This window comes from Acinonyx jubatus, chromosome A2 (genome assembly GCF_027475565.1).
Source record: "Acinonyx jubatus isolate Ajub_Pintada_27869175 chromosome A2, VMU_Ajub_asm_v1.0, whole genome shotgun sequence".
Classification (NCBI taxonomy): Eukaryota; Metazoa; Chordata; class Mammalia; order Carnivora; family Felidae; genus Acinonyx; species Acinonyx jubatus.
In genome coordinates, this window is record NC_069383.1 from 106,472,087 (window position 1) to 106,497,662 (window position 25,576).

At 42.9% G+C, this 25,576-nt stretch overlaps 1 long non-coding RNA gene across 1 annotated transcript; it reads left to right on the top strand.

Annotated features, from left to right (window-relative positions):
• Positions 1-213: 213 nt before the first annotated feature.
• LOC128314839 (uncharacterized) lies at positions 214-25,552 on the top strand. Its single transcript, XR_008296960.1, has 3 exons — positions 214-315; positions 3,639-3,728; positions 25,282-25,552. It is a non-coding gene; the product is annotated as an uncharacterized LOC128314839 (long non-coding RNA).
• Positions 25,553-25,576: the final 24 nt, after the last annotated feature.

A 25,576-nucleotide genomic window follows, 5' to 3' on the forward strand; every position in this document is an offset into this window, starting at 1 on the left:
CTCCAGATAAGTGTTACAGGACAGGGAACCACTTTTCTTTGCACTTTCTTCTTAGTGGAAACATCTTGCCTTGGCTTAGCATGGCTGCTTTGCCCTCTCTACCATCTCCTGGAGGTTCCCTTACCCTTGCACTGCTCTTCACTCACTGTTTTTGAGTGTGCTGTCTCCTGTTGCAGTCTTGCACCAATGGTAATCTGTACCATGAGTGGCCACAGGAAAACACTTGGAACTTGGACTCTGGGACTGGACTGCTCTTCCAGTAGAAGACATACAAGTAGCTTCCTTGATGGCAGAAGTGGATACTGGTCATTGGTGGTAAGAGGTGATTTCACATTTGCTCACATTACCACTAATGCTGGTGCAGAGTGATGGAGGACAGCATGCTGGAGGATCGCAAGTGGAGTTGTCACTATGGCCATGGGAGGCAGTTATAGAGCCTGTCTGGGATCAGTTTTGGGTGTCTGGGGTATACACAGGAAATAGGAGAGGTTGAAAGCAAGGGAAAAACACCAGAAAATGTATGACCTCATGAGGTGAGTATGTTGTGTTTGTTGCCAAGAGAAGCAGCTCCTCCAGTCTAAGGAGAATAGTCTTATCCCACCCCCAGGAACCCTAAAGAAAAGGTTTCAATGGCTTCACCTAAGACAATACTGTCATGTTCGAGAGCAGTGATCTTCAGGCTCCACGTCTACCATCTTTGTTTACTTCCTGGAAAATAGCGGGATTCCAGTGTACTCCAAACGGAGGTGTGGGATCAGGTCCACGCATGATCAGGTGCCCATGCAGGGGAGTTGCAGGGTATTACCACTTCGCACTGGTAGAAGATGGGGGGACGAGTATGGGAGTGAGTTCAAAGAGTATTACACCCAAGAGGGTGACATACGATAGGCCAGACATGGATACACGGTTCTTCCTGCAGGAAATGTAATTTAATGTGTTGCCTGGAGAACTGGGAATGGTCATAATAATGACTCAATGGCTGCCTGCAGTCAACTAGGTTGAAATGCCAGAGCTTCCCTGACTTTCTCAGGGAAGGAAGACTCCAAAGTCCGAGGGAGATGGGGATGGGGGCCTGTTGTGCACACACCTGCTCTTTTACCACAAACGTGATAGCTTATGAGAACAAAATCATGTTCTCTCAGAGTTCTGGAGGCCAGAAACCCGAAATTCCTTCACTGAGACTAAGGTGTCAGCAGGGCTGTACTCCTGGTGGAGACTTCAGGGCTCCAGGGGACACTGTACCCCTTCCATCTAGTAGCTCCCAGTGGCCACCAACCACCCTTGGCTTGGACCACATCACCCCAGTATGTCTCCATGGACACAGTGCCTCCTCTTTTATCAAGTCTCCCCTTGCCTCTCTAAGGATGCTCTTGATACTTACTATCTAGGGCTCACTCGGACAACGCAGGACTCAAGATCCTTAACTAGATCCCATCAATGGGAGTTAGATTCCAGCTGTTAGGACTTGCTTTCTTTGAGGGCCATTGCACAGCCTAGTACAACGTGTCCTTCCGTAGGGAGACAGCCAAACCATGCTATCCCTGTGTGATGGGCTCTCACCTGTGAGCAGTGCCAGGGCACGCATTGCTGACAGACACTGCAGCAGGACTGAATCTCCGGAGAATTATGCCCAGAGTGGAAAATCGAATCCTAAAAAGATCACATGCTTTTAGATTCCATTTGTATAATATTCTCAATGCAACAAAATCCTAAAAAAGGAGAGCAGATCAGGGATTGCCAGGCATCACAGAGGTGATGGGTGCAGGAAGGAGGTGGGAATATCTGCTGTAAGAGGACAACTTGGGATTCCCTATGGAGGGCTTGATGCTCTGTTTCTCATGTGCATCAGTATTTACATGCTGGCCATGATCCCGTTCTACAGGCAGAGAGAACGAAGGGCATCTTTATCCTGTTTCCCAATCACCCACATTCCCAGCAACCTCCCAGCTGCCCACCTTGCTACATCTATCCCCACGGCTCTGGCTGGTGTCCCATTGCCACAGTTGAGTTGTGTTTCTAAGGGAGGACTCCATCTCTCACTAACATGCCTCCCATACCACTTCCCTCTCTCCTGCACACCGTGGGTTTTCTCGGGACCCGGCCATCCTGTGCACCTGCAGCTGTTTCAACCCACGGGGAGCAATCACTTCCCATCCAGCACCACCTGTTTTGTCTTTCTATGCCTAGCATTGCATGTGCCGGAACCTGCAGACCTTCCCTTGTTTCTCTGTCAGCTGAGTCTGAATGGGCTTCCTCTCTCATTTGTCCCTAGTTCTCATCTATTTAATGAATGACACACATCGCCGAAGCTCACATTGAAGTCTCAACCCCCAGTATGTGGACTACGTGGCACCATTTTACAGACTCACTTGATTACTCCCTTTCTTTAAAAATTACTTCCTTCCTCCTCCCACCATCTGGGCCGCTGCTCACCAGTGTCTGTGTTGGTTAGTCCTCATCTTCTTCCTGCCCCCCATTTTCTTTCCATCTGCCCTTACTCTGGGTTTGATCTCAGCCAGCCTCAGGCTTCTATATACCAGCAGCTGGGGCCTCCAAGTCTTTATGCACTGCCCACAGCTGTTCATGTCTCCAGACACCTGACTCCAACTGTGCACCACACAGGTGCTACCCTCCCCAGAATCTGCTACCTCCCTGTAGGCCTCTCCTATTCCCCTCCCCTTGTTTACTGGGATGCTGCCACACTGGCCCCTCCCTGCTCCCTGAGCATGTCAGGCACATACTCCTGCTTCAGGTCTTTGCTTTCATTTTGCCTCTCTCTGTCGGAAATATACTTCCACATGCCAACATGACATACTCCCTCATTTCCATCATATCTTTGCTCTGACATCACCTGCTCAGTAGAGTCTCTGCTAGCTCTCTATCTCAAACTGAAAACTGCTCCTTCTCTGACCTGAACACCCGATATCCCTTCCCCGCATTCTTTTTCTTCCTGGCCTTTGGCATCATCTGTTTTTCTTTCTTGCTTGCTAGATGTCTCCTACTGCAGTCCCTGCCAGAATATTGGCTCCATGGGATCCAAAGACCTAATTAGCTTTGTTTAGGGCTGTTTCCTTAGGGCCCTAGAACAGTGCCTAACTCCTTCAAAGGCCCAAACACCATTTGCTGAGCAAGTAAATATTGGGATTTCGTATTATTTTGCTGCGTCCGCCATCACAAAGTACCAAAGACTGGGTGGCTTAAGCAACAGAAATTGATTTATTTATTTTCTCACACTTTAGATCAAGGTGTGGCGAGGGTGGGTGTCCTCTCTCCATGACTGGTGAATGACCTCCTTCCCACTCTCTTCATGTGGTCTTCCTTCTGTGTGTGTAGGTGCCCACTCTCTTCCTATAGGACACCAGTTATCAGATTAGGGTCCCCCCCCGCAAATGAGCTCATTCGACCTCCACTTTACCTTTCAAGATCTGGTATCCAAGTAAAGTCCCATGGGTAGTTAGGACTTCAATGCATGTATTTTGGGGGCAAATCCATTCCATAACAGGTTTCTGTCTGTTGTACCTAGTCACTACCTACATGTTTTTTTTTCTCTATGCCCTTGTCCCCATTCTTTGCTCACACAGTGCTAATCCCAGTTTGCCCTTAGCCCAAGTTATAACTCTGTTTATTTATTTGTATAGGCTTGCATCTTCTCTCTACCTCTATACTCCAAGTTCCTGGCTGGCACTGGAATTACATCCTTAGCATGGGCATCATAACCTCCAGGTGAGGTAAGTATGATTATTCTCATTTTGAAAATGAACAATCTGAAGCTCAAAAGAGAGTAGGTCATGTTTCTGAGATCACAGTACTAGTAAGTGCTGTCCTTTGGATAACTTTGTTCTCATGGGCTCCAAAGCCCACTTTCTTTCATCTACCACACTGTCCCCAATATGAACGGGGAAAAGCCATACTTCATCCTGGTATATTGTAAGCAATGAATGGTACGTGTAAAGCTGGTGTCACGTTTCAGGAAATGGGATTAAGTTTAGTATCTGAGTAATTGTACCCACAGGTTGAATTTCAGTCTCACATCCTTTTATTTTTTACTGCTGCAATTTCTGTTATCCTTAATGATTATATAAGTGTATTCTTCCCTTTGCAAAATTTAGCCAGTAAGCATACTAAGAGAGTTTGTTTCCTTTGTAACAGGTCTGAATTATACAATGAATTCATAATGTCAAGATAATAGCTGTTATTTCTTCCTAAAATATAGAGGAAAAGTTCATTGCCTTTGTTGTAAGAGTTTACCATGTGTTTTTGGTAATATGCCTGAGCTGTATTGGTGAAAAACCGTCATAGACTTTGAAAGTCAGTTATTTATAGTTAAGAGAATATCGTTCTTTCTTTGGGTGCAGCTGATTGTTTGAAATAGAACTTAGGATTTTTCTCCATAGATTGTCTATTTCACAAAAGCTTTGTTTTAAAAAGTATGTTATATTTGCATCCATGCAAGTTGTACCATCATTAAATTGACAGGAAAGCAGCTGTTAATAGTTGTCATTTGGACATGTAGATGGAAATGCTAAAGGTCATGGTGTGACTCCTTACACGTGTTGAGCTCTGGTTTCATTTGGCATTTCCAAACCATTGCCCTGAGCTTATGGATGTTGATCAAGTGGCCATGTAATGGTTGTTTTAAATTGGCATCAGTGGTGCAGAGATGATTCTTAAGTTGTGTATGAGGAAGCTGTTGGTTTTCTGATTCTATGTCTGTGTAGCTCCTAAAAATAGAAGACTAGAACATCTTATCAAAATTAATTTTGTTCAAAGTAAATGCACCTTGTGAATGAGCTAAAGGCTTAGATAATAGTCAATACTTTTGGAGTCTGATATTAATTTGCAAATTTAAAATAGGTCTAGGAGCATTTGTGTGGCTCAGTTGGTTAAGCATCTGACTTCAGCTCAGGTCACGATCTCACTGCTCATGACTTTGAGCTCCATGTTGGGCTCTATGCTGGCATCTGGGAGCCTGGAGCCTGATTGAGATTCTGTGTCTCCCTCTCTCTGCCCCTCCCTGGCTCATGCTCTTTCTCTCTCTCTCAAATATAAACTTAAACATAGAAAATAGGTCTAGAATAAATCTGTAGACCATAACATATTTATAGTGACTGCTGATTGAAACAGAGAAATAGCCTGAAACTCCAAGCATACATTACTGTTGTTTTCCTAGGCACCTATTAAATGTCAGGTTGACCATTAAGCTGAATACAAGCATTAATCTTTTAGTAACTTGGAAGAGATAAGCATACTATCGTAGCTAGTAAGGTTTGGTATATGTCGTTTTGGTAGACCTATTTTCTTTAATGATCAAAATATTAATTTGAGGTCTCTTTTATTTGGGTATTTAGGGTTAAGAGAAGTTACCCGAGGCAAATGAATTAAGACAATTTTAGCACTGAGCTGGACTTAAAAAGCCGGAGACTGGAGTCATGATAAAGATAGTTTTAACATGCCATTTCATCAATTAAAAAAAAATTACAGCTCCTGGAAGGCATTCATCATGTTGGAGGAGAGTTTCTGGGGTTCCCTCCACAAATGGTACATGATTTTGAGTTAAGGATACAGCCTCACTGACCGTGCTTTTACTGACATGATGGTTCAGATACCAACAATGTTGTCTGTTGGGATTGTCTTTTCCAAAACTGATATCCTTTCAGTTTTTGGTTTAATTAATTTACTAAAGAGAAAACAATGTTTCCCTCTTTCTGAAACATAATCCCATTTGTATTTAGAGTTATCATTAAACATAGTATTTCTAAAAATGGTTAATAAATTGGAAGTCAATATAAATTTGCTTGTAAAGTTATCAAATGGAAAACTGTTCCCAAAGCAGTTATTTTACGTTTTATAGGAAAACTAATCTTTTATGTCCTTAATGCATTTATGTTATATACTCTTCACTTTTGTTTCATGCTATTTGTGTGTGTGTATGTGTGTGTGTGTTTGCAACTAAGTGAAATGTGCAATATTTGGTCATTTAAAAAAATTCACTAATTTAGGCAAAGTCAGCCATAAACAAATGCAATACATTATGTCCAAAGTAGTCAAGCAGATTTTCCATCATGAGTAAAAGTTGATTTATCTCAAATGAATTTGCTTTTCTCTTTTCTTTTTAACAAGCCAAGTCATAGGAGAATATGTTCTTTATGCTCACCTTGAGGCAGGGTAAGAGCAGATTTGTGTCAGAGCACATTGTCCATATTTATGAGAAAGTAGGGAAATTAAGAAAGCCACTTTGGTACAAAGCTTAGTGGGGACTCATGACTGACTCAGCTTTTCAACAATATTCTGTTGGGATGTCTTTTTTTACTGGATTAATTTTTTTTTAATTTTTACTTCATTTATTTTTTAAATTTACATCCAAGTAAGTTAGCATAATGTGGAACAATGATCTCAGGAGTAGATTCCTTAATTCCCCTTACCCATTCAGCACATCACCCCTCCCACAATCCCTCCAGTAATCCTCTGTTTGTTCTCCACATTTAAGAGTTTCTTATGTTTTTGTCCCCCTCCCTGTTTTTATATTATTTTTGCTTCCCATCCTTTATGTTCATCTGTTTTTTATCTTAAGGTCCTCATATGAGTGAGGTCCTGTAATATTTGTCTTTCTCTAATTTTGCTTAGCATAATACCTTCTAGTTCCATCCATGCAGTTTAAATGGCAAGATTTTATTCTTTTGGATTGCTAAGTAATACTCCATTGTGTGTGTGTGTGTGTGTGTGTGTATAAATATATATATATATATATATATATATATATATATATATATATATATACCACATCTTTATCCATTCACCCATTGATGGACATTTGGGCTCTTTCCATACTTCAGCTATTGTTGATAGTGCTACTATAAACTTTGGGGTTCACTTATCCCTTCAAAATAGCATATCTTTATCATTTGGATAAATACGTAGTAGTGAAACTGCTGGGTTGTAGGGTAGTCCTCTTTTTCATTTTGTGAGGAACCTATCTACTGGTTTCCAGAGTGACTTCACCAGTTTGCATTCCCGCCAGCAGCGCAAGAGTTTATCTTTCTATGCTTCCTCACCAACGTCTGTTGTTTGCCTGAGTTGTTAATGTTAGCCATTCTCACAGTAGTGAGATGTTATCTCATTGTGGTTTTGATTTGTATTTCCCTGATGATGAATGATGTTGAGCATTTTTTCATGTTTCATTTGGCCATCTGGATGTCATCCTTGGAGAAGTGTTTGCTCATGTCTTTGCCCATTTCTTCACTGGATTACTTGTTTTTTGGGTGTTGAGTTCGATATGTTCTTTACAGATTTGGAATACTAATCCTTTATTTCATATGTCATTTGCAAATATCTTCTCCCATTCTGTTGGTTGCCTTTCAGTTTCGCTGGTTGTTTCCTTCTCTGTTCAGAAGATTTTTATTTTGATGAGGTCCTAATAGTTCATTTTTGCTTTTGATTCCCTTGCCTCCAGAGACTTGTTGACTCTGAAGTTGTGGAAGCAAACATCAAAGAGGTTTCTGCCAGCTTTCTCCTCTAGGGTTTTGATGGCTTCCTATGTTACATTTAGGTCTTTCATCCATTTTGAGTGTCTTTCATCCATTTTGAGTATGCGAAAGTGGTCCAGACTCATTCTTCTGCATGTCGCTGTCCAGTTTTCGCAGCACTCTTGCTGAGGAGACTCTCTTTATTCCATTGGATATTCTTTCCTTCCTTGTCAAAGATTAGTTGGCCATACGTCTGTGGGTTCATTTCTGTGTTCATATTCTCTTCCATTGATCTGAGTGTCTGTTCTAGTGCCAGTACCATACTGTCTTGATGATTACAGCTTTGTAATACAGCTTGAAGTCCGGGATTGTGATGCCTCCTACTTTGGTTTTCTTTTTCAAGATTGCTTTGGATATTCAGGGTCTTTTCTGGTTGCATACAAATTGTAGGATTCTTTGTTGTAGCTCTGTGAAGAATGCTGGTGTTTTTTGATAGGTATTGTGTTGATTATGTAGATTGATCTGGGTACTATTGACATTTTAACAATATTTGTTCTCCCTATCCAGGAGCATGCAATATTTTTCTTTTCTGTGTGTTTGTCATCTGCAGTTTCTTTCATAAGCTTTCTATACTTTTCAGTGTATAGATTTTTCACCTAATGGTTAGATTTATTCCTAGGTATTTTATGGTTTTTGGTGCAATTGTAAATGGGATCGATTCCCTAATTTCTCTTTCTGTTACTTCATTGTTGGTGCATAGGAATGCAAGTGATTTCTGTGCATTGATTTTATATCCTGCCACTTTGCTGAATTCATGTATTATTTCTAGCAGTTTTTTGGTGGACTGTTGTGGGTTTTCCACATTGGGTTTCATGCCATCTACGAAGAGTGAAAGGTTGAGCTCCTCCTGGACGATTTAGATGCCTTTTATTTCTTTGTGTTGTTTGATTGCTGAGGCTGACTTCCAATATTATGTTGAATACCAGTGGCGAGAGTGGACATACTTGTCTTGTTCCTAACCTTAGGAGGAAAGCTCTCAGTTTTGCCCCTTTGAGGATGATATTAGCGTCAGGCCTTTCATATATGCCTTTTATGATCTCAAGGTATGATCCTTCTATCCCTACTTTCTTGAGGGTTTTTATCAAGAAAGGGTGCTGTATTTTGTCAAATGCTTTCTCTGCATCTATTGAGTGTATCATGTGGTTCTTGTCCTTTCTTTTATTGATGTGATAAGTCACACTGATTGTTTTGCAGATATTGAGCCAGCTTTGCATTCCAGGTATAAATCCTACTTGGTCATGGTGAATAATGTTTAAATGTATTTTTGGATCTGGTTGGTTCACATCTTGTGGAAGATTTTTGCGTCCATGTTCATCATGAAATTTTGTGTATACTTCTCCTTTTTAGTGGGTCTTTTTCTGGTTTTGGAATCAAGGTAATGCTGGGTTCAGAGAAAATGTTTGGAAGTTTTCCTTCCATTTCTTTTTTTGGGACAGCTCCAACAGCACAGGTGTTAACTCTTCCTTAAATGTTTGGTAGAATTCCCCTGGAAAGCCATCTGGCCCTGGGCTCTTTTTTTTGGGAAATTTTTGATTACTAATTCAATGTCTTTACTGGTTATGGGTCTGTTCAAATTTTCTATTTCTTCCTGTTTCAGTTTTGGTAGTTTATATATTTTTAGGAATTTGTCCATTTCTTCCAGATTGCCCATTTTATTGGCATATATTTGCTGATAATATTCTCTTATTATTGTTTGTATTTCTGGTGTATTGGTTGTGATCTCTCCTCTTTCATTCTTGATTTTATTTATTTGGGTCATTTTCTTTTTCTTTTTGATCCAACTGGCTAGTGGTTTATCAATTTTATTAATTATTTCAAAGAACCAGCTTCTGGTTTCATTGATCTGTTCTACTGTTTTTGTGTGTGGGGGGGTGTGTGTGTGGGGGTGGTTATTTGATGTTGTTGGGTTTTTTTTTCTGTGTGTGTTTTTGTTTTTGTTTTCAGTTTCAATAGGATTGATTTTTGTTGTAATCTTTATCATTTCTTGTCTTCTGCTGGTTTTGGTTTATTTGTTGTTCTTTTCCCAGCTCTTTAAGGTATAAGGTTAGGCTGTGTATCTGAGTCCTTCTTACCTCTTTTGGAAGGCCTGGATTGCTCTAAACTTCCTCTTATGACTTCCTTTGCTGAATCCCAGACGTTTTGGGGTGTGGTGTTATCAGTTTCATTGGCTTCCATGTACTTTTTAATTTTCTCTTTAACTTCTTGGTTCACCCATTCATTACTTTTTTTAATTTTATTTTTTAAAATTTACATCCAAATTAGTTAGCATGTAGTGCAACAATGATTTCATGAGTTGATTCCTTAATGCCCCTTACCCATTTAGCCCAACTCCCTCCCACATCCCATCCAGTAACCCTCTGTCTGTTCTACATAGTTATGAGTCAATTCTGTTTTGTCCCCCTCACTGTTTTTATTTTATTTTTGTTTCCCTTTCCTTATGTTCATATGTTTTCTCTCTTAAAGTCTCATGTGAGTGAAGTCATATGATTTTTGTCTTTCTCTGACTAATTTCACTTAACATAATACCCTACAGTTCTATCCACGTAGTTGCGATTGGCAAGATTTCAGTCTTTTTGATTGCCAAATAATACACCATTGTATATAAATACCACTTCTTCTTTGTCCATTCATCCATTGATGGACATTTGGGCTCTTTCCATACTTTGGCTATTTGTTCATAGTGCTGCTATAATCATGGGGGTGGTGCATGTGTCCCTTCGAAACAGCACACCTGTATCCCTTGGATAAATGCCTAGCAGTGCAATTGCTGGGTGGTAGGTAGTTCTGTTTTTAGTTTCTTGAGGAACCTCCATACTGTTTTACACAGTGGCTGCACCAGCTTGCATTCCACCATTCATTCTTTAGTAGTATGTTCTTTAGTCTCCAAGTATTTGTTATCTTTCCAAATTTTTCCTTGTGGTTGATTTTGAGTTTCATAGCACTGTGGTCTGATAATATGCACTGTATGATCTCAAACTTTTTGTACTTGTTGAGGGCTGATTTGTTTTCCAGTATGATATCTATTCTGCAGACATTCCATGTGCCCTGGGGAAGAATGTATATTCTGGTGCTTTAGGATGAAATGTCCTGAATATATCTGTTAAGTCCATCTGGTCCAGTGTCTCACTCAAAGCCATTGTTTGTTTGTTGATTTTCTGTTTAAATGATCTTTCTGTTGTAATACTGGAGTGTTGAAGTCCCATACTATTATGGTTTTATTATCTATAAGCTTCTTTATATTTGTGATTAATTGCTTATATTTTTGGGTGCTCTCACATTGGGAGCATAAATGTTTACAACTGTTAAGTCTTCTTGGTGGATACATCCCCTCAATTATGATACAACACCCTTCTTCATCTCTTGTTAGAGTCTTTATTTTAAAGTCTAGATTGTCTGATATGAGTAAGGCTACTCCGGCTTTCTTTGGCGACCATTAGCATGATAGATTGTTCTCCACCCGCTTACTTTCAATCTGAAGGTGTCTTTAGGTCTAATGTGGGTCTCTTGTAAACAGGACACAGATGGATCTTGGTTTTTTTCCCCACTCTGTTACCCTATGTCTTTTGATTGGAGCATTTATTCCATTGATGTTTAGATTGAGTACTCAAAGATATGAGATTATTGCCATTATGTGTTTTGTAGAGTTGGATTTTGTGGTGGTGTTTTTTGTGCTATCCAGTCTTTGGTACTTTTGGTGTTTTTTTTCTTTTTTTTATCTTTTCTCCCCTCAGAGAGTCCCCCTGAAAATTCTTTGAGGACTTGTTTAGTGGTCACGAACTCCTTTAAGTTTTGTTTGTCTGGGAAACTTTTAATCTGTCCTTCTATTTTGAATGACAGACTTGCTGGGTAAGGAATTCTTGGCTGCATAGTTTTCTGATTCAGCTCATTGAGTATATCTTGCCACTCCTTTCTGGCCTGCCAAGCCTCTGTGGGTAGGTCTGCTGCAAACCTGATCTTTGTTGTCTTTCCTTGTTGGTTAAGGACTTTTTTCCCTTGCTGCATTCATGATTCTTTCCTTGCCTGAGTATTTCCTAAATTTGAATATGATATTCCTTTTACTGGTGGGTTTTTGTTGAATCTTATGAGAGTCCTCTGTGCTTCCTGGATTTTAATGTCTGTGCCTTTTCCCAGGTAAGAAAAATTATCCGCTATGATTTGCTGACTTGACACTTCTACCCCTTTGTCTCTCTCTTCATCTGCTGGGAGCCCTATGATTTTGATGTTGTTCTTTTTAATGAGACAGGGTTAGGTGTCGGTTGAGGTTTACAGTTAAAGTTAGGGTTAAAGTTAGGTCCCAGGACGCTCCAGGCACTGAAACCCCAACAGTGCACTTGTCTCCACGAAGGGCTGAGTGGAGTACACAAGGGAGGGTGCCAGTCAAGATTAGTATTTGGGTTCCAAGATCAGACAACTCTATGGGACGCTCTTTGGGTAGGCCTCAGAAATACTCTCTTGTAGACACAGTTTCGCTTTGGAAATGACATGGTGATGTTTCAGGTTCCATGCCAAGTATTTCTGCACCTATTTCCAAACCCGTGTGTGTGTTGTAGTCAGAAATGGGAATTGGAATTGAGTCCCCTGGGGAGAAAGCCATAGCTAGGGTCAGGGTTCAGACCAGGGACGTTGCCAGGGCTGAAGTGACACCAGTGTTGTGAATTCCATGGAGTGCTGAAGTGAGGGCACATGTGCAGCTCCGGTCCTGCTGTAGAGTTAGTGTGATAGGTAGGGTTAGGTGCAGGTTGAGGGTTTTGGTTAGGGTTATGGTTAGGGTTAGGGTATGTCCCAGAAGACTCCACGCACTGAACCCACATGAGAGCAACTGTCTCCCTGAACGGCTGAGTGGAGTACACAAGGGAGGATGCCGGTCAGGATTAGACTTTGAGTTCCAAAGCCAGACAAATGTATGGGCCACCCCTCAGGGAGGCCTCAGGAATCCTCTCATGCAGCTGCAGGCGTGCTTTGGAAATGACATGGTGATGTTCCATGTTCCATGCCGAGTTTTTCTGCACTGATTCTTGAAACCATGTGCATGCTGTTTTCAGACTTTGGAATTGGGTCCCCATGGGGAGAGAGCCTTAGATTGGGTTAGGGTTTGATCCAGGGATGTCGCGAATGGTGAAGCGATTCTAGTCGTGTGATCTTCCTCGAGGACTGAAATGAGGGCCCATGCGATGATGCGGGTCAAGTGTACGGTTAGGGTTCAAGATAGGGTTAGGGTTCACTTGAGGGTCCTGGTTAGGGTTAGGGTTAAGTCCCAGGAGGCTCCAGGCCCTGAACCCACAGCAGTGCACCTGTCTCCCCAAAGGGATGATTGGAGGGCACGAGGGAGGGTGAAAGTCCGGATTAGTCTTTGGGTTCCAAGGCCAGACAACCATAAGGGCCACTGGTTGGGTCGGCCTAAGGAATCCTCTCGGGGAGCTGCAGCCGGGCCTTTGAAAATACATGGTGATGTTCCAGGTTTTTTGCCGAGTGATCCTGCACTGCTTCATGCACCCAGACACCTGGTGTTTTCAGACCGTAGTATTGGGTCCCCTTGGGGAGAGACCTTAGCTAGGTTTAGGGTTCGATCGAGGGACATCGCCAGTGCTGAAGTGAATCCAGTCTGGTGATCTCTGTAGAGGGTTGAAGTGAGGGTCCATGCGAAGGTGCGGGTTATGAGTAGGTTTTAATCATGATTGGGTTAGGGATCTGTGGAGAGTTCTGGCTAGTATTAGGGTTAGGGTTAGTTACCAGAACGATCCAAGTGCTGACCCCACAGCAGTGCAGTTGTCTCCATGAAGGCCTGAGTGGAGGGCACAGTGAATGGGGCACATCAGGATTAATCTTTGGGACCAAAGCCAGACAACTGTATGGGCCACTGGTTGGATAGGCCTCAGGAAAATCACGGACAGCTACAGCTCGGGCTTGGAAACAATATAGTTATATTCCAGGTTCTATGCTGAGTGATCCTGCACCGCTTCATGATGCCAGGCATGTGGGGTTGTCAGACTTTGGTATTGGGTACCTGTGGGAGAGAGCCTTAGCTAGGGTTAAGGTTAGATCCAGGGATGTCACCAGTGTCAATGAGACCAGTCTCCTGATCTCCCTCGAGGGCTGAAATGGGGCCCATGCAACGGTGCGGGTCAAGTGTATGGTTAGGGTTTGAGATAGGGTTAGGTTTCACTTGAGGATTCTGGTTAAGGTTAGGGTTCAGGTTCGAGTTAGGTCCCAGGAGCCTCCAGGCATTGACCCCACAGCAGTGCAGATGTTTCCCCAAATGGCTGAGTGGAAGATACAAGGGAGGGTGCCGGTCATGATTAGCCTTTGGGTTAAAGACCACACAAATGTATGGTCCACCCTTCAGGTAGGCCTTAGTAAACCTCTCCTGCAGCTGCAGTCGCGCTTAGAAGATGACATGGTGATGGTCCACGTTCCATGCCGAGTATTTCTGCACTGATTCTCGAACGCGTGTGCGGGCTGTTGTCAGACTTTGGAATTGGGTCCCCATAGTGAGATAGCCTTACCTAGGGTTAGGATTTGGTGCAGGGGATTCGCCCGGGCCCAAGCGACTCCAGTTTCGTGATCTCCCTCGAAGGCTGAAATGAGGGCACATGTGAGGGTGTGGGTCAAGTGTACGGTTAGTGTTAGAGTTAGGGCTAAGTGTACAGTGAGGGTTATGTTTAGAGTTATGTTTAGGGTTAGTATTAGGTCCCAGGAGGCTCTAGGCACTGACCCCACAGCAGAGCATTTGTCTTCCCGAAGGGCTGAGTGGAGGACACAAGGAAGGTGCTGGTCAGGATTAGTTTTTTGGGTTTCAAGGCAGACAAATGTATGGGCCATCCTTCGGGTAGGCCTCAGGAATCCGCTCGTGCAGATGCAGTCGCTCTTTGGAAATGACATGGTAATGTTACACTTTCCATGCCGAGTATTTCTGCACTGATTCTCGAACCCGTCTGTGTGGTGTTGTCAGACTTGGAATTGGGTCCCCATGGGGAGAGAGCCTTAGCTAGGTTTCGAATTAGGTCCAGGGAAGTCGCCAGGGCCAAAGCAACACCAGTGTGGTGAATTCCATGGAAGGTGAAGTGAGGGAACTTGCGTGGCTGTGAGTCTGCTGTAGAGTTAGTGTGCTAGATAAGGTTAGGTGTAGGGTAAGGGTTATGGTTTGGGTCACGGTTAGGGTTAGGGTTAGGTCCCAGGAGACTCCAGGCACTGAACCCACAGTAGAGCAGTTGTCTCCCTGAAGGGCTGAGTGCACTACACAAGTGAGGTGCCGGTCAACATTAGTCTTTAGGTTCCAAGGCCAGAAAGATGTATGGGCCACCCTTTGTGTAGGCCTCAAGAATCCTTTCGTGCAGCTGCAGCCGCACTTTGCAAATGACAGGGTGAATTTCCACTTTCCATGCCGAGTATTTCTGCACTGATTTTTGAACCCATGTGCGTGCTGTTGTCAGACTTGGAATTTATTCCACATGTGGAGAGAGCCTTAGCTAGGATAGTGTTCTGTCCAGGGAAGTCACCAGGGCAGAAGCGACTCTAGTTTTGTGATCTTCCTTGAGGGCTGAATTGAGGACCCTGCGAAGGTGTGGGTGAAGTACAGGGTTAGGTTTAGAGATAGGGTTAAGTGTAGCATGGGGTTTATGGTTAGGTTTAGGGTTAGGGTTAGGGTTAGGTCCCAGGAGGTTCCAGGCATTGACCCCACAGCAGTGCATTTGTGTCCCCTAAGGGCTGAGTGAAGGACCCAAGGGAGGGTGCAGCTCAGGATGAGTCTTTGCGTTCCAAGGCTAGAAAAATGTATGGGCTACCCTTCGGGTAGCCTCAGGCATCATCTCGTGTAGCTGCAGTCACGCTTTGGAAATGAAATCGTGATGTTCCATGTTCCATGCTGATTATTTCTGTACTGTTTCTCCAACCTGTGGGTGTGCTGTTTTCAGACTTTGCAGGTGAGTCCCATTTGATAGATAGCCATAGCTAGAGTTAGGGTTCGGTCCAGGGAAGTTGCCAGGGCCTAAATAAGTCCAGTTTCCTGATCTTCCTTGAGGGCTGAATTGAGGGCCCAGGCGAGGGTGCGGTTCAAGTGGTGGTTAGGGTTCGAGTTAGAGTTAGGTTTAGGTTGAGGTTTATGGTTAGGGTTATCGTTCGGGTCAGGTTTGGGTCCCAGGAGGCTTTAGGAACTGACCCCACAGCACCGCAGTTGTTTCCCTGAAGGGCTATGTGGAGTACACAAGGGAGAGTGCCGGTCATGATTAGTCTTTGAGTTCCAAGGCCAGAGAAATGTTTGGGCCACCCATGGAATAGAACTCAGGAATCCTGTCTTACAGCTGAAATCGCCCTTTGCAAATGACATGGTGATGTTCCATGTTCCATGCCGAGTATTTATGCACCAATTCTCGAACCCGTGTGCGTGCTGTTGTCAGACTTTGGAATTGGGTCCCCATGGGGATACACACTTAGCTAGAGTCAGGGTTCGGTACAGGGAAGTCGGTAAGACCAAAGTGACGCCAGTGTTGTGAATTCCATGGCAGGTTGAAGTGAGGGCACATGCGTGGCTTTGGATCTGGTAGAGTTAGTGTGCTAGATAGGGTTAGGTGTAGGTTGAGAGTTATGGTTATGGTTGTGGTTATGGTTATGGTTATGGTTATGGTTATGGTTAGGTTCAAGGAGCTCCAGGCTCTGAAACCACAGCTGTGTGGTTGTCTCCCGAAGGGCTCAGCTAAGGGCACAAGGGAGGGTGACCATCAGGATTAGTCTTTGGCTTCCAAGGCAACACAACTCTATGGGCCACAGGAATGGACCTCAGGAATCCTCTCAGACAGCTGCAGCTGGGCCTGGGAGATGACATGGTGAGGTTCCAGGTTCTATGCCGAGTCATCCTGCACTGCTTTGGACCCCAGGCGCATGGTGTTGTCAGACTTTGGTATTGGGTCCCCATGGGGAAAGAGCCTTAGCTAGGGTTAGGGTTCTGTCCAGGGATGTCACCAGGGCCGAAGCGACTCCAGTCATGATCTCCCTCGAGGGCTGAAGTGATGGTGCGGTCAAGTGTAGGGTTAGGGTTACAGATAGCGTTAGGTATAGGGTGAGGGTTATGTTTAGGGTTACGGTTAGTGGTAGGGTTAGGTCCCAGGAGGCTCCAGGCACTGACCCAACAGCAGAGCAGTTGTCTCCCCTAACGTCTGAGTGGAGTACACAGGAGAAGGTGCCAGTCAGGATTAGTTTTTGGGTTCCAAGGCCTGACAAATATATGAGTCACCCTTCAGGTAGGCCTCAGAAATCCTCTAGTGCAGCTGCCATCACGGTTTGGAAATGACGTTTTGATGTTCCACGTTCCATGGCGAGTATTTCTGCACCAATTCTGTAACTCTTGTGCGTGCTGTTGTCAGACTTTGGAATTGGGTCCCCCTGGAGAGAGAGCCTTAGCTAGAGTTAGGATTCGGTTCAGGGATGTCACCAGGGCTGAAGTGATACCATTCTCGTGAATTCCACAGAGGGCTCAAATGTGAGCACATGGGTGGGTGTGTGTCTGGTTTAGAGTTAGTGTGAGAGATCGTGTTAGGTAGGTGTAGGGTTAGGGTTACTGTTAGGGTTCTGTATATGGTTAAGATTAGTTCCAAGGAGGTTCCAGACCCTGAACCTACAGCAGTTCAGTTGTCTCCTTGAAGGGCTGACTGGAGTGCAGAAGGGAGGGTACTTGTCAGCATTTGTTTCTCATTCCAAGGCCCCACACCTATATCTGCACTCTTCGGTAGGCCTCAGGAATCCTCCTGTGCATCTGAAGCCCTGCTTTGGAAATGACATGGTGATGTTCCACGTTTCACACAGAATTATCCTGCACTGCTTGTCAACCCCTTTTGCGTGCTCTCGTCAGACTGTGGGATTCAGTCCCCATATGGAGAAAGCCTTAGCTACAGTTAGAGTTTTGGCCAGGGAAATAAATCTCCAGGGCCAAAGTGACACCAGTCCTGTGATCTCCCCATATGGATGATGTGAGGGCACATGCATGGTGTGAGTCAGGTGTAGGGTCAATGTTAAAGATGAGGTGAGGTTTAGGTTCACGTGTATACTGTGGGTCACTGTTAAGATTAGGGCTTGGTCACAGGAGGCTCCTGGTGCTATACCCCCAGTAGGGCTGTTGTCTCCCCGCAGGGCTGAGTAGAGGGGTCTAAGGAGCGTCCCAGTCAGGCTGAGTTTTGGGTGTCAGTGCCACTCCTCAGTTAGACTTCAAGAAGTCCCCTGTGGAGCTCCTTCTGGTCTTTGGAAATGATATGGTGATGTTCCAGGTTCCATGCCGTGTAATCCTCCTCTGCTTCTGGGCCCCATGTCTGTCATGTCCTCAGACTTAGGAATTGGGTCCCCATTAGGAGAAAGCTTTTGTCAAGGTTAAGGTTCATTCCATGGACGTTGCCAGGGCTGAAGCGACACCAGTGCCGTGATCACCCTGGAGGGCTGAATGAGGGTCCATGCACTGGTGCGGGTCATGTGTAGGGTTAGGTTTAGAGTTGGGGTGAGATTTAGTTTGAGCGGTATGTGAGTGTCACAGTTAAGGTCCCAGGAATCTCCAAGAGCTGAACCTCCAGCAGGGTAGTGGTCTCCCCAGAGTATTGAGTGTGGGCCTCATCGAAACGGGCTGTTCAGGCTTAGTCTTTGTGTGCCAGGGCCAGCCTTGTGTGAGTGCCATCTTCAGTTGGGCCTCATCCACCCCCTTGTGCAGCTCCATGCGGGCATTGGAAATGTCATGATGATGTTCAATATTCCATGCCAGGTAATTCTGCACCGCTTTGGGCCCTTTGTTTGTAGTGTTCTCAGAGATAGGAATTGGGTCCCCATCCAGAGAGATCCTTAACTAGGGTTAATGTTCTGTCCAGTGACTTCACCAGTGCGGATGTGACACCATTTCTGTGTGTCGTGTGCATTGGGTTAGGGTTTGGGATTGGGTTTGGTGTTAGGAGTTAGGGTTACGGTTAGGGTTGGTGTTAGGGGTTAATGTTAGGGGTTCGAGTTAGGTTTAGGCATTAGGGTTGGGTTTAGGGTTATGGTTAGTGTTTAGTGTTATGGTTAGGAGTTAGGGTTTGGAGTTAGATTTAGGTTTAGGCGTTAGGTTTGGGCTTGGGTTAGGCTTAGGTTTAGGGTTATGGTTTGGGTTTGAGAGTTAGTGTTATGCTTAGATGGTAGGGTTAGGGTTAGTTGTTAGCGTTAGTGTTAGGGTTTGCATTAGGTTTAGGGATAAGGTGAGGTCTAGGTGTAGGACTTGGGTTCAGGTTATGGGTTAGGGGATTGGATTAGGGGTTAGCATTAAGGTTAGTGTTAGAGTTTTATGGTTAAGGTTAGGGTTAGTTTTAGGTTTTATAATTTTAAGGTTAATGGGTGGAGTTAGAGCATTAGCGTTAGGGTTTTAGGGTTCGAGATATAGGGTTAGAGTTCGAGGGTTAGGGTCAAGTTGAGGGTTAGTTCGGGTTATATTTACTTTTACCGTTTGGTAGGGTTATTGTTGTGTTTAGGCATAGGGATAGGAGCAGGTTTAGTATTAGGGTTTATGATTAGGGTTAGATGTTAGGTTTAGGTGTTGGGATTTGGGTTAGTGTTAGTGTTAGGCCTAGGACAAGAAGTAAGTCATGCTTGCACTCCCACCTGGAGCGGGGAGGTGTTCATGCATGGACACCACCCTCCATCTGGGAGGGATTGAATTCATTTTTATCGCCCCAGTCTCTCTACACTGGAGGTTGTTTTTGCCTTGCCCCATTCCAGTTTGGCTCTGGACTGTTTCACACAATCATCCCGCCGTCTCTGAGTATGATAGGATTTCACGTACTGCCTCATCCATTTTGGTGCATGGGGTGCATAGTTTTAATCTCTATATCATTTATTTCTTTTCTGATTTTAATTATTTTCTTCATTCTGCTGTTTGGGGATTTTGCTTGTTGTCCTTTGTGTGGCTTTTATAGTTATAAGGTTATTGAGTTAATTCAGGACTTACCCCCCCCACCCCAAGGCAAACTTGTATTGCTATAAACTTCCCTGTGAGAACCAGTTTTCCTGCTTTACAGAAGTTTGGATTGTTGTGTTTTCATTTTCATTTGTTTCCATGTTTTTTTGGATTTTGTCTTTGAATTCTTGTTTGAACCATTGATTGTTTAGTAGCATGTTATTTAACTTCCATGTTTTTGTGCTTTTTCCAGATTTTTTTTTGTGTTGTAGACTTTAAGTTTCATAGCATTGTGGTCTGAAAAGACACATGGTATGGCGTCGATCAGTTTGATTTTGTTTTGGCTTGTTTTATGACCTAATATTTTATCAAGTGTGGGGAATGTTCCATGTGCACGTGAAAAGCATGTGTATTGTGCTGTTTTAGGATAGAATGTCTAAAATATATGGGTTAAGTCCATCTGGACTACTCTATATTTCAAAGTCTCTACTTCCTTCTTGATTTTCTGATGGAATGATCTCTCCATTGATGTCATTGGGTGTTAAAGTGCCCTACTATGATTGTATGACTATCAATTCTTTATTTTGGACTGTTTTGTGTATTTGGATCCTCCCAGTTTGAGCACATATATGTTTACAATTGTTCTATCTTTTTGTTGGATTGCACCTTTTATTATTATTGTGTCCTTCTTTGTGTCTTTTTACAGTTTTCTTTTAAATCTATTTTGTCTGATAAAAGTAGTGCTACTGCAGATTTCTTTTGATACTTTAGTTCTATAATTAGTCTCTGGTAGGTAGAAGATAGATGGGTGCTATATCTTTACACATTCTATCACCCAGTGCCTTTTATTATGAAGAGAGAGAGAGCACAGGCATGGGAGGGCGGGTGGGGGAATGAGGGAAGAGAGAGACAAAGAGAGAGAGAGAGGGAGAGAGAGAAAGAGAATGAGAATGAATCCTCATCAAGTTCCATGCTCATTGCAGAGCCCAGTTGGGGCTCAATCCCAGGATCCTGGGATCATAGCCTGAGCCGAAATTAAGAGTCGAAATTTCAAGCAATTGAGCCATCCAGTTGCCCCTATCTGTCACCCAGTGCCTTTGACTTGAGCATTTATTCCATTTCCATTCAAAGTAATTGATAAACATGTACTTGTCCTATTATTACTTGATGTTGGTTATTTCTGAATTTTTCTGATCCTTTGTTCTCTTTCTCTTTTTTTGATTTGCTGGGTTTCTTCACAATTTCACAGTTGAAATGGTTTGTCTTTATACTCTGCATATATATTAGTGATGTTTGGTTTCTGGTTATGATTAGGTTTGTACCTAACCACTTCTGCATATAGGAGTCTATATTAAGTTGATAGTTGTTTAAGTTTGAACCAGTTCTTACTCCTCTCCTCCCCGTGTTGTAGCTATGTAGTGTTCCTATTTCAAAATCTTTCATATCGTGAATACTTTGGCTGATGTTTTACAGATATACTCATTTTTCTTGCTTTTGCATTTCACACTTTAATATTGTCACTTTAGGTGTTTCTTTTCCACTTAAAGAGTCCCCTTCAACATTTCTTGCAGGGGTTGTTTGTTGGTGGTGAACTCGCTTAGTATTTATTTGGGAACCTCTTGATCTCTCCTTTCATCTGAATGATAGTGTTCTGGATAGACCCTCTTTGGCTGCAGATGTTTTCCATTCGGCCCCTTTACCAAACCGTGCTGCTCACTTACGGTTTCCAAGTTTCTTCTGAAAAACATGCAGTGATAACTTTATGGGGTTTCCCTTGTAGGTAAATGTCATCTTTTGTTTTCCTGCTGTGAAAATTTTTATTTATCATGACATTTTGGGTTTTAGTTACTATACAACTTGGTGTGGATCTGCTTCTGTTGAATATATTGTGGGTCTTTGCACCTCCTGCTCTGGATCTGTTTCCTTCCCCGCATTAAGGAAGTTTTCATCTATTTTGTCTTCAAATAAATTTTCTGGTTCTATTTCTCAGATTTCTGAGAATGAGAAATAGGACAGAAAAGACCTACTGAAGGTTCTCTGATGAGTCACTGGATTTGCATGCATGGAGGATACATTTGGGACTCAAATGAACAACCTACTTTTAACTTCAAAGAACTAGAAAAAAAAAAACAACAATCTATGTCCAATGTTCTCAAAAGGGAGAAAGTAATCCATACGGTAATGCAAACCAACGAAACTGAGAAAATGAAATCAATAGAAAATATAAAGAAGACCAACAGTGGGTTTTCAGAAGAGTGAAACAAACTTGTCAAGTCTATACATAGACTATGCAAAGACAGAGAGAGGACCCAATTCAAAAGAATTATAAATAAAAGAGAAGACATTATGTCTTATACCAAAGAAACATAAAGGCGACAAGGAGGCAACTATGGCCAAATTAGATGCCAGAAAACCGCCTACCTAGAAGAAATGGATAGGTTCTTAGAAACACACAACCTACCAAGACTGTATCAGGAAGAAAGAGAAGGTTTTCACAGACCCATTAAAGGAAGACTGCATCAATACAAGAAGATAACCAATGCAAGTAAATTGAATCAGTAATCGAAATTCTCTCAGGGAAGAAACGCCCAGGACCAGGTGGATTCACTGGTGAATGTGACCAAACATTGGTAGATGAAACTAACAGCAGTCCTCTCACTGATTCAAAAGGAATGAACACCACCAAACTCATTTCCTGAGACTGGAATTACCCTGGTAGGAAGCCAGAAAAGGATCCTACCTGAAAAGAAAACTATAGGCCAGTATCCCCGTGATGAATATAGATGAATAATTCCCAGTAATATACAGGCAAACCATATTCAGCATCACATTAAAAGGATCATTGACCGTGATGAAGGGTTTTCTCCCTGTAAAGGAAGGATGTTTCAGAAATGCAAATCAATAAATATGACCCCTCACATAATTGAATGAAAGAAAAATCAACCAGAAACCGGACACTTAAGTATAAATAGCGAAGGGAGGGTTACTAGAAGGGAGTTGGGCAGGGGGGATGGGTTAAATGGGTGATGGGCTAAGGAGGGCGCTAGTCGTGAGGAACACTGGGTGTTGTATGTAAGTGATGGATGACTACATTCTATACCTGAAACTAACATTACACTGTAAGCTAACCAACTGGAATTTAAATAAAAACTTGAAAAAATAAATACTAAAGAAATACATAAATAAATTTAAACTAAAATAAATACTTTTTTTAAAAAAAATTTCTTAATGCTTATTTCTTTTTGACAGAGAGAGAAAGAGAGACAGGGCATGAGCAGGGGAGGGGCAGAGAGAGAGTGAGACACAGAATCCGAAGCAGGCTCCAGGTTCTGAGCTGTCAGCACAGAGCCCGATGCGGGGCTTGTACCCACAGACCGTGAGATCATGACCTGAATCCAAGTCGGACGCTCAACCAACTGAGCCACCCAGGCGCCCCATACGTTTTAAAAATTAAAAATAAAACTCATGTGATGACATCAATAGACACAGAAAAAAAGTTCTGACCAAATTTGGTATCCATTTGTGCTAAAAAAAACTCTTTAAAAATTCCGTGTAGAAGGAACATATCTCAACATAAGAAAGGCCATGTATGTGAAGCCATGTATGTGAAGCTAACATCATACTCAATAGTGAAATTTTGAAAGATTTTCCTCTAAGATCAGGCACAAGACAAGGATGCCCTAGATATGTGAAGGGGATTGGGTGATTCAGGCTTCTGGTTATGGAACGAATAAATCACAGATAGAAGATATAGCATAGGGAATATTGAGAATGGTGCTGGAATAGTGATGCATGGTGACAGACTGTAGCTACACCTGTGTTAGCGTAGCAGAATGTATACACTTGTCCAATCACTATGTTGTTCATCTGAAACTAATGTAACATAGTGTGTCAGCTATTCCCAAATAACATGATTTTTTCAATAAGGTAAAAGAATGAAATAAAAAGTTTAATGTAAATGAACCTGTTAATATCTAATCAAGAAATGCATTAAAGTTCCAAACTAGGAAGTCACCATATCAAATTCTATAGCATTTCTATACACTAACCAAATTACCGAAGAAGGAAAGAAAACAATCCCATTTACAATAGCATCAAAACCAATAACATTTATTGGAATAAATTTAGCCAAGGAAGTGAAATATTCTCTACAGAAAACTATAAAACCTGTGTTCAGAAATGGAAGAAATTCAATTTGGATGAAAGAAACAGGAGAACACACAAGTCAGTGTAAAGGCATCCCAAGTCCATCTTTCGGAGGAATTAATATAGATACAATGCCCATACTACCCAACGCCATCTAGAGATTCAGTGCAGTCTCTATCAAGACTCCAGTGCAATTTTTATGCAAGTAGAAACACATATCCTAAAATGTATTTGGAACCACAAAAATACCCCAAGTAGCCAATGCAAGAAAGAACAAAACAGGAGGCATCACACTTCTTGATTTCAAGCTGCACTCTAACACAAAGAAATCAGTTAAGTCACTGGCAAAAGCACACACACAAAACAATGAAACGGAAATTGAGAGCCCAAACTAAGCCCATGCATGCATAGTCAACTAGTATTTGACAAGGGAGTCAAGAATACACAGTGGAGAATGGTAGTCTCTTGAATAACTGGTGCTGGGAAAAATGGATATTCACATGTGTAAGAATAAAGCTTAGCACCTTATGTTATACCACTCCAAGAATTACCTTGAAATGGATTAAAGACATAAATGAATGGTACAGAAACAAAATTCTTCCTCATCATTTCAGGTCTTATTATGCCCAGACGGAGCTGTTGAGGTGGTGAGGCCTTGGTGGAGAGTAGCCCTGGAAATAGAAGCCTGTGTGTGTGAAACAGACTTTCTTTAGTAGTCCGGAATTATCCCTCTGATCCTTTAAGACTAGCCACTTCCTTCCCTACATTTGCAGACACAGCTAGTACCCTTCATGCTGCCAGCAATGCACTGCTTTGTCTCCTCCAACTCCTAGGAGTTCTAGGTGGGACCCAGTGGGAAGGGTGGAGTTTAGTGGCACTGATGCTGCCCTGTTGAAACCAGGTGGAGGGGAAGGAGACAGGTACCATTCTGGCTTCATTGGGGTTCAGGTATGTTAGTGTTGGTGTTGGTGTTGGATTTTTCACCTTTTACCCTACCAAATCTCAAAAGTTTAATTTCTGTCCTGCAGGTCCACGTGGTTTCCAGGATATTTCCTCCTTTCCCAGAAGTGCCCTCCATGTCGTACCCCATGGGCTGCCCTTTATCACTATGCATGGGCTTTGGGCCACCCCCACCTTCTCCATACTGGGGTCCTCTGGGACCTCACCTTCCTCCTCCACCATGCAGATGATATGACCAGTATGAGTTGACTTATAAAACACATTTTGTCTTTTACTTGTGTGTTTGGAGAAATGCAGTGATGGCACCACAGGGTCTTCAGGTCAGACTGACTGAGGACGTTGTAAAATTCTTTAAGTTTCTCAGGACATGCATGAAATGGGCAGTCATTTCCACATAGTGAGCTGGGCAACATGTGTCTCTGATAGAGAAGGAAAGAGGCCTTATACATGCTGACAGACATAGCACTCCCTAGGATGTAGCTTGTACAGAGACCATGTACTGGGCTCTCTGAGGGATGAGACACACCCCTAACTTATTTTCTAGCGAGTTGAGACCTGAGCTGTTCACAGCTACTTGATTAGTTATAAAAACACCTGAACCAAGGCCCTGTAAACCTTCCTCAAGAGATAGGATCAGATCTCCCTCTTGTCCTCAAAGCACATGAAAAACCCCTGCCCCTGGTAAGGGACCCGAGAGTGTGAATGAGTTGAATATAATGAAACATGTGGTGGATGGTTTGTTTTCCTTCCACACAGTCTGTGCAAGTCAGAATCAACCTCCATCCATCTCCATCCATTATGAGACTTAGGACATGGTGCAGCTCCCATGGGGAATATCAGTTGTGTCTCTACCAAGGATGCAGAGAAAGACAAGGTAAATTCTGTTGCCCGTTTCAGTTGCAATGCTTTCTGGAAACTTTTATCTGGCCTTGTCTGGCTTTTATGTCCTCTGGTGTCTTTACTGTTTGATTTACATCCTCACAAGCCTCCAGGCTTCTCCAGTTTAACATCATCATGTTAGCTAGCGCCTCTGGACGACACAAGTGCATAG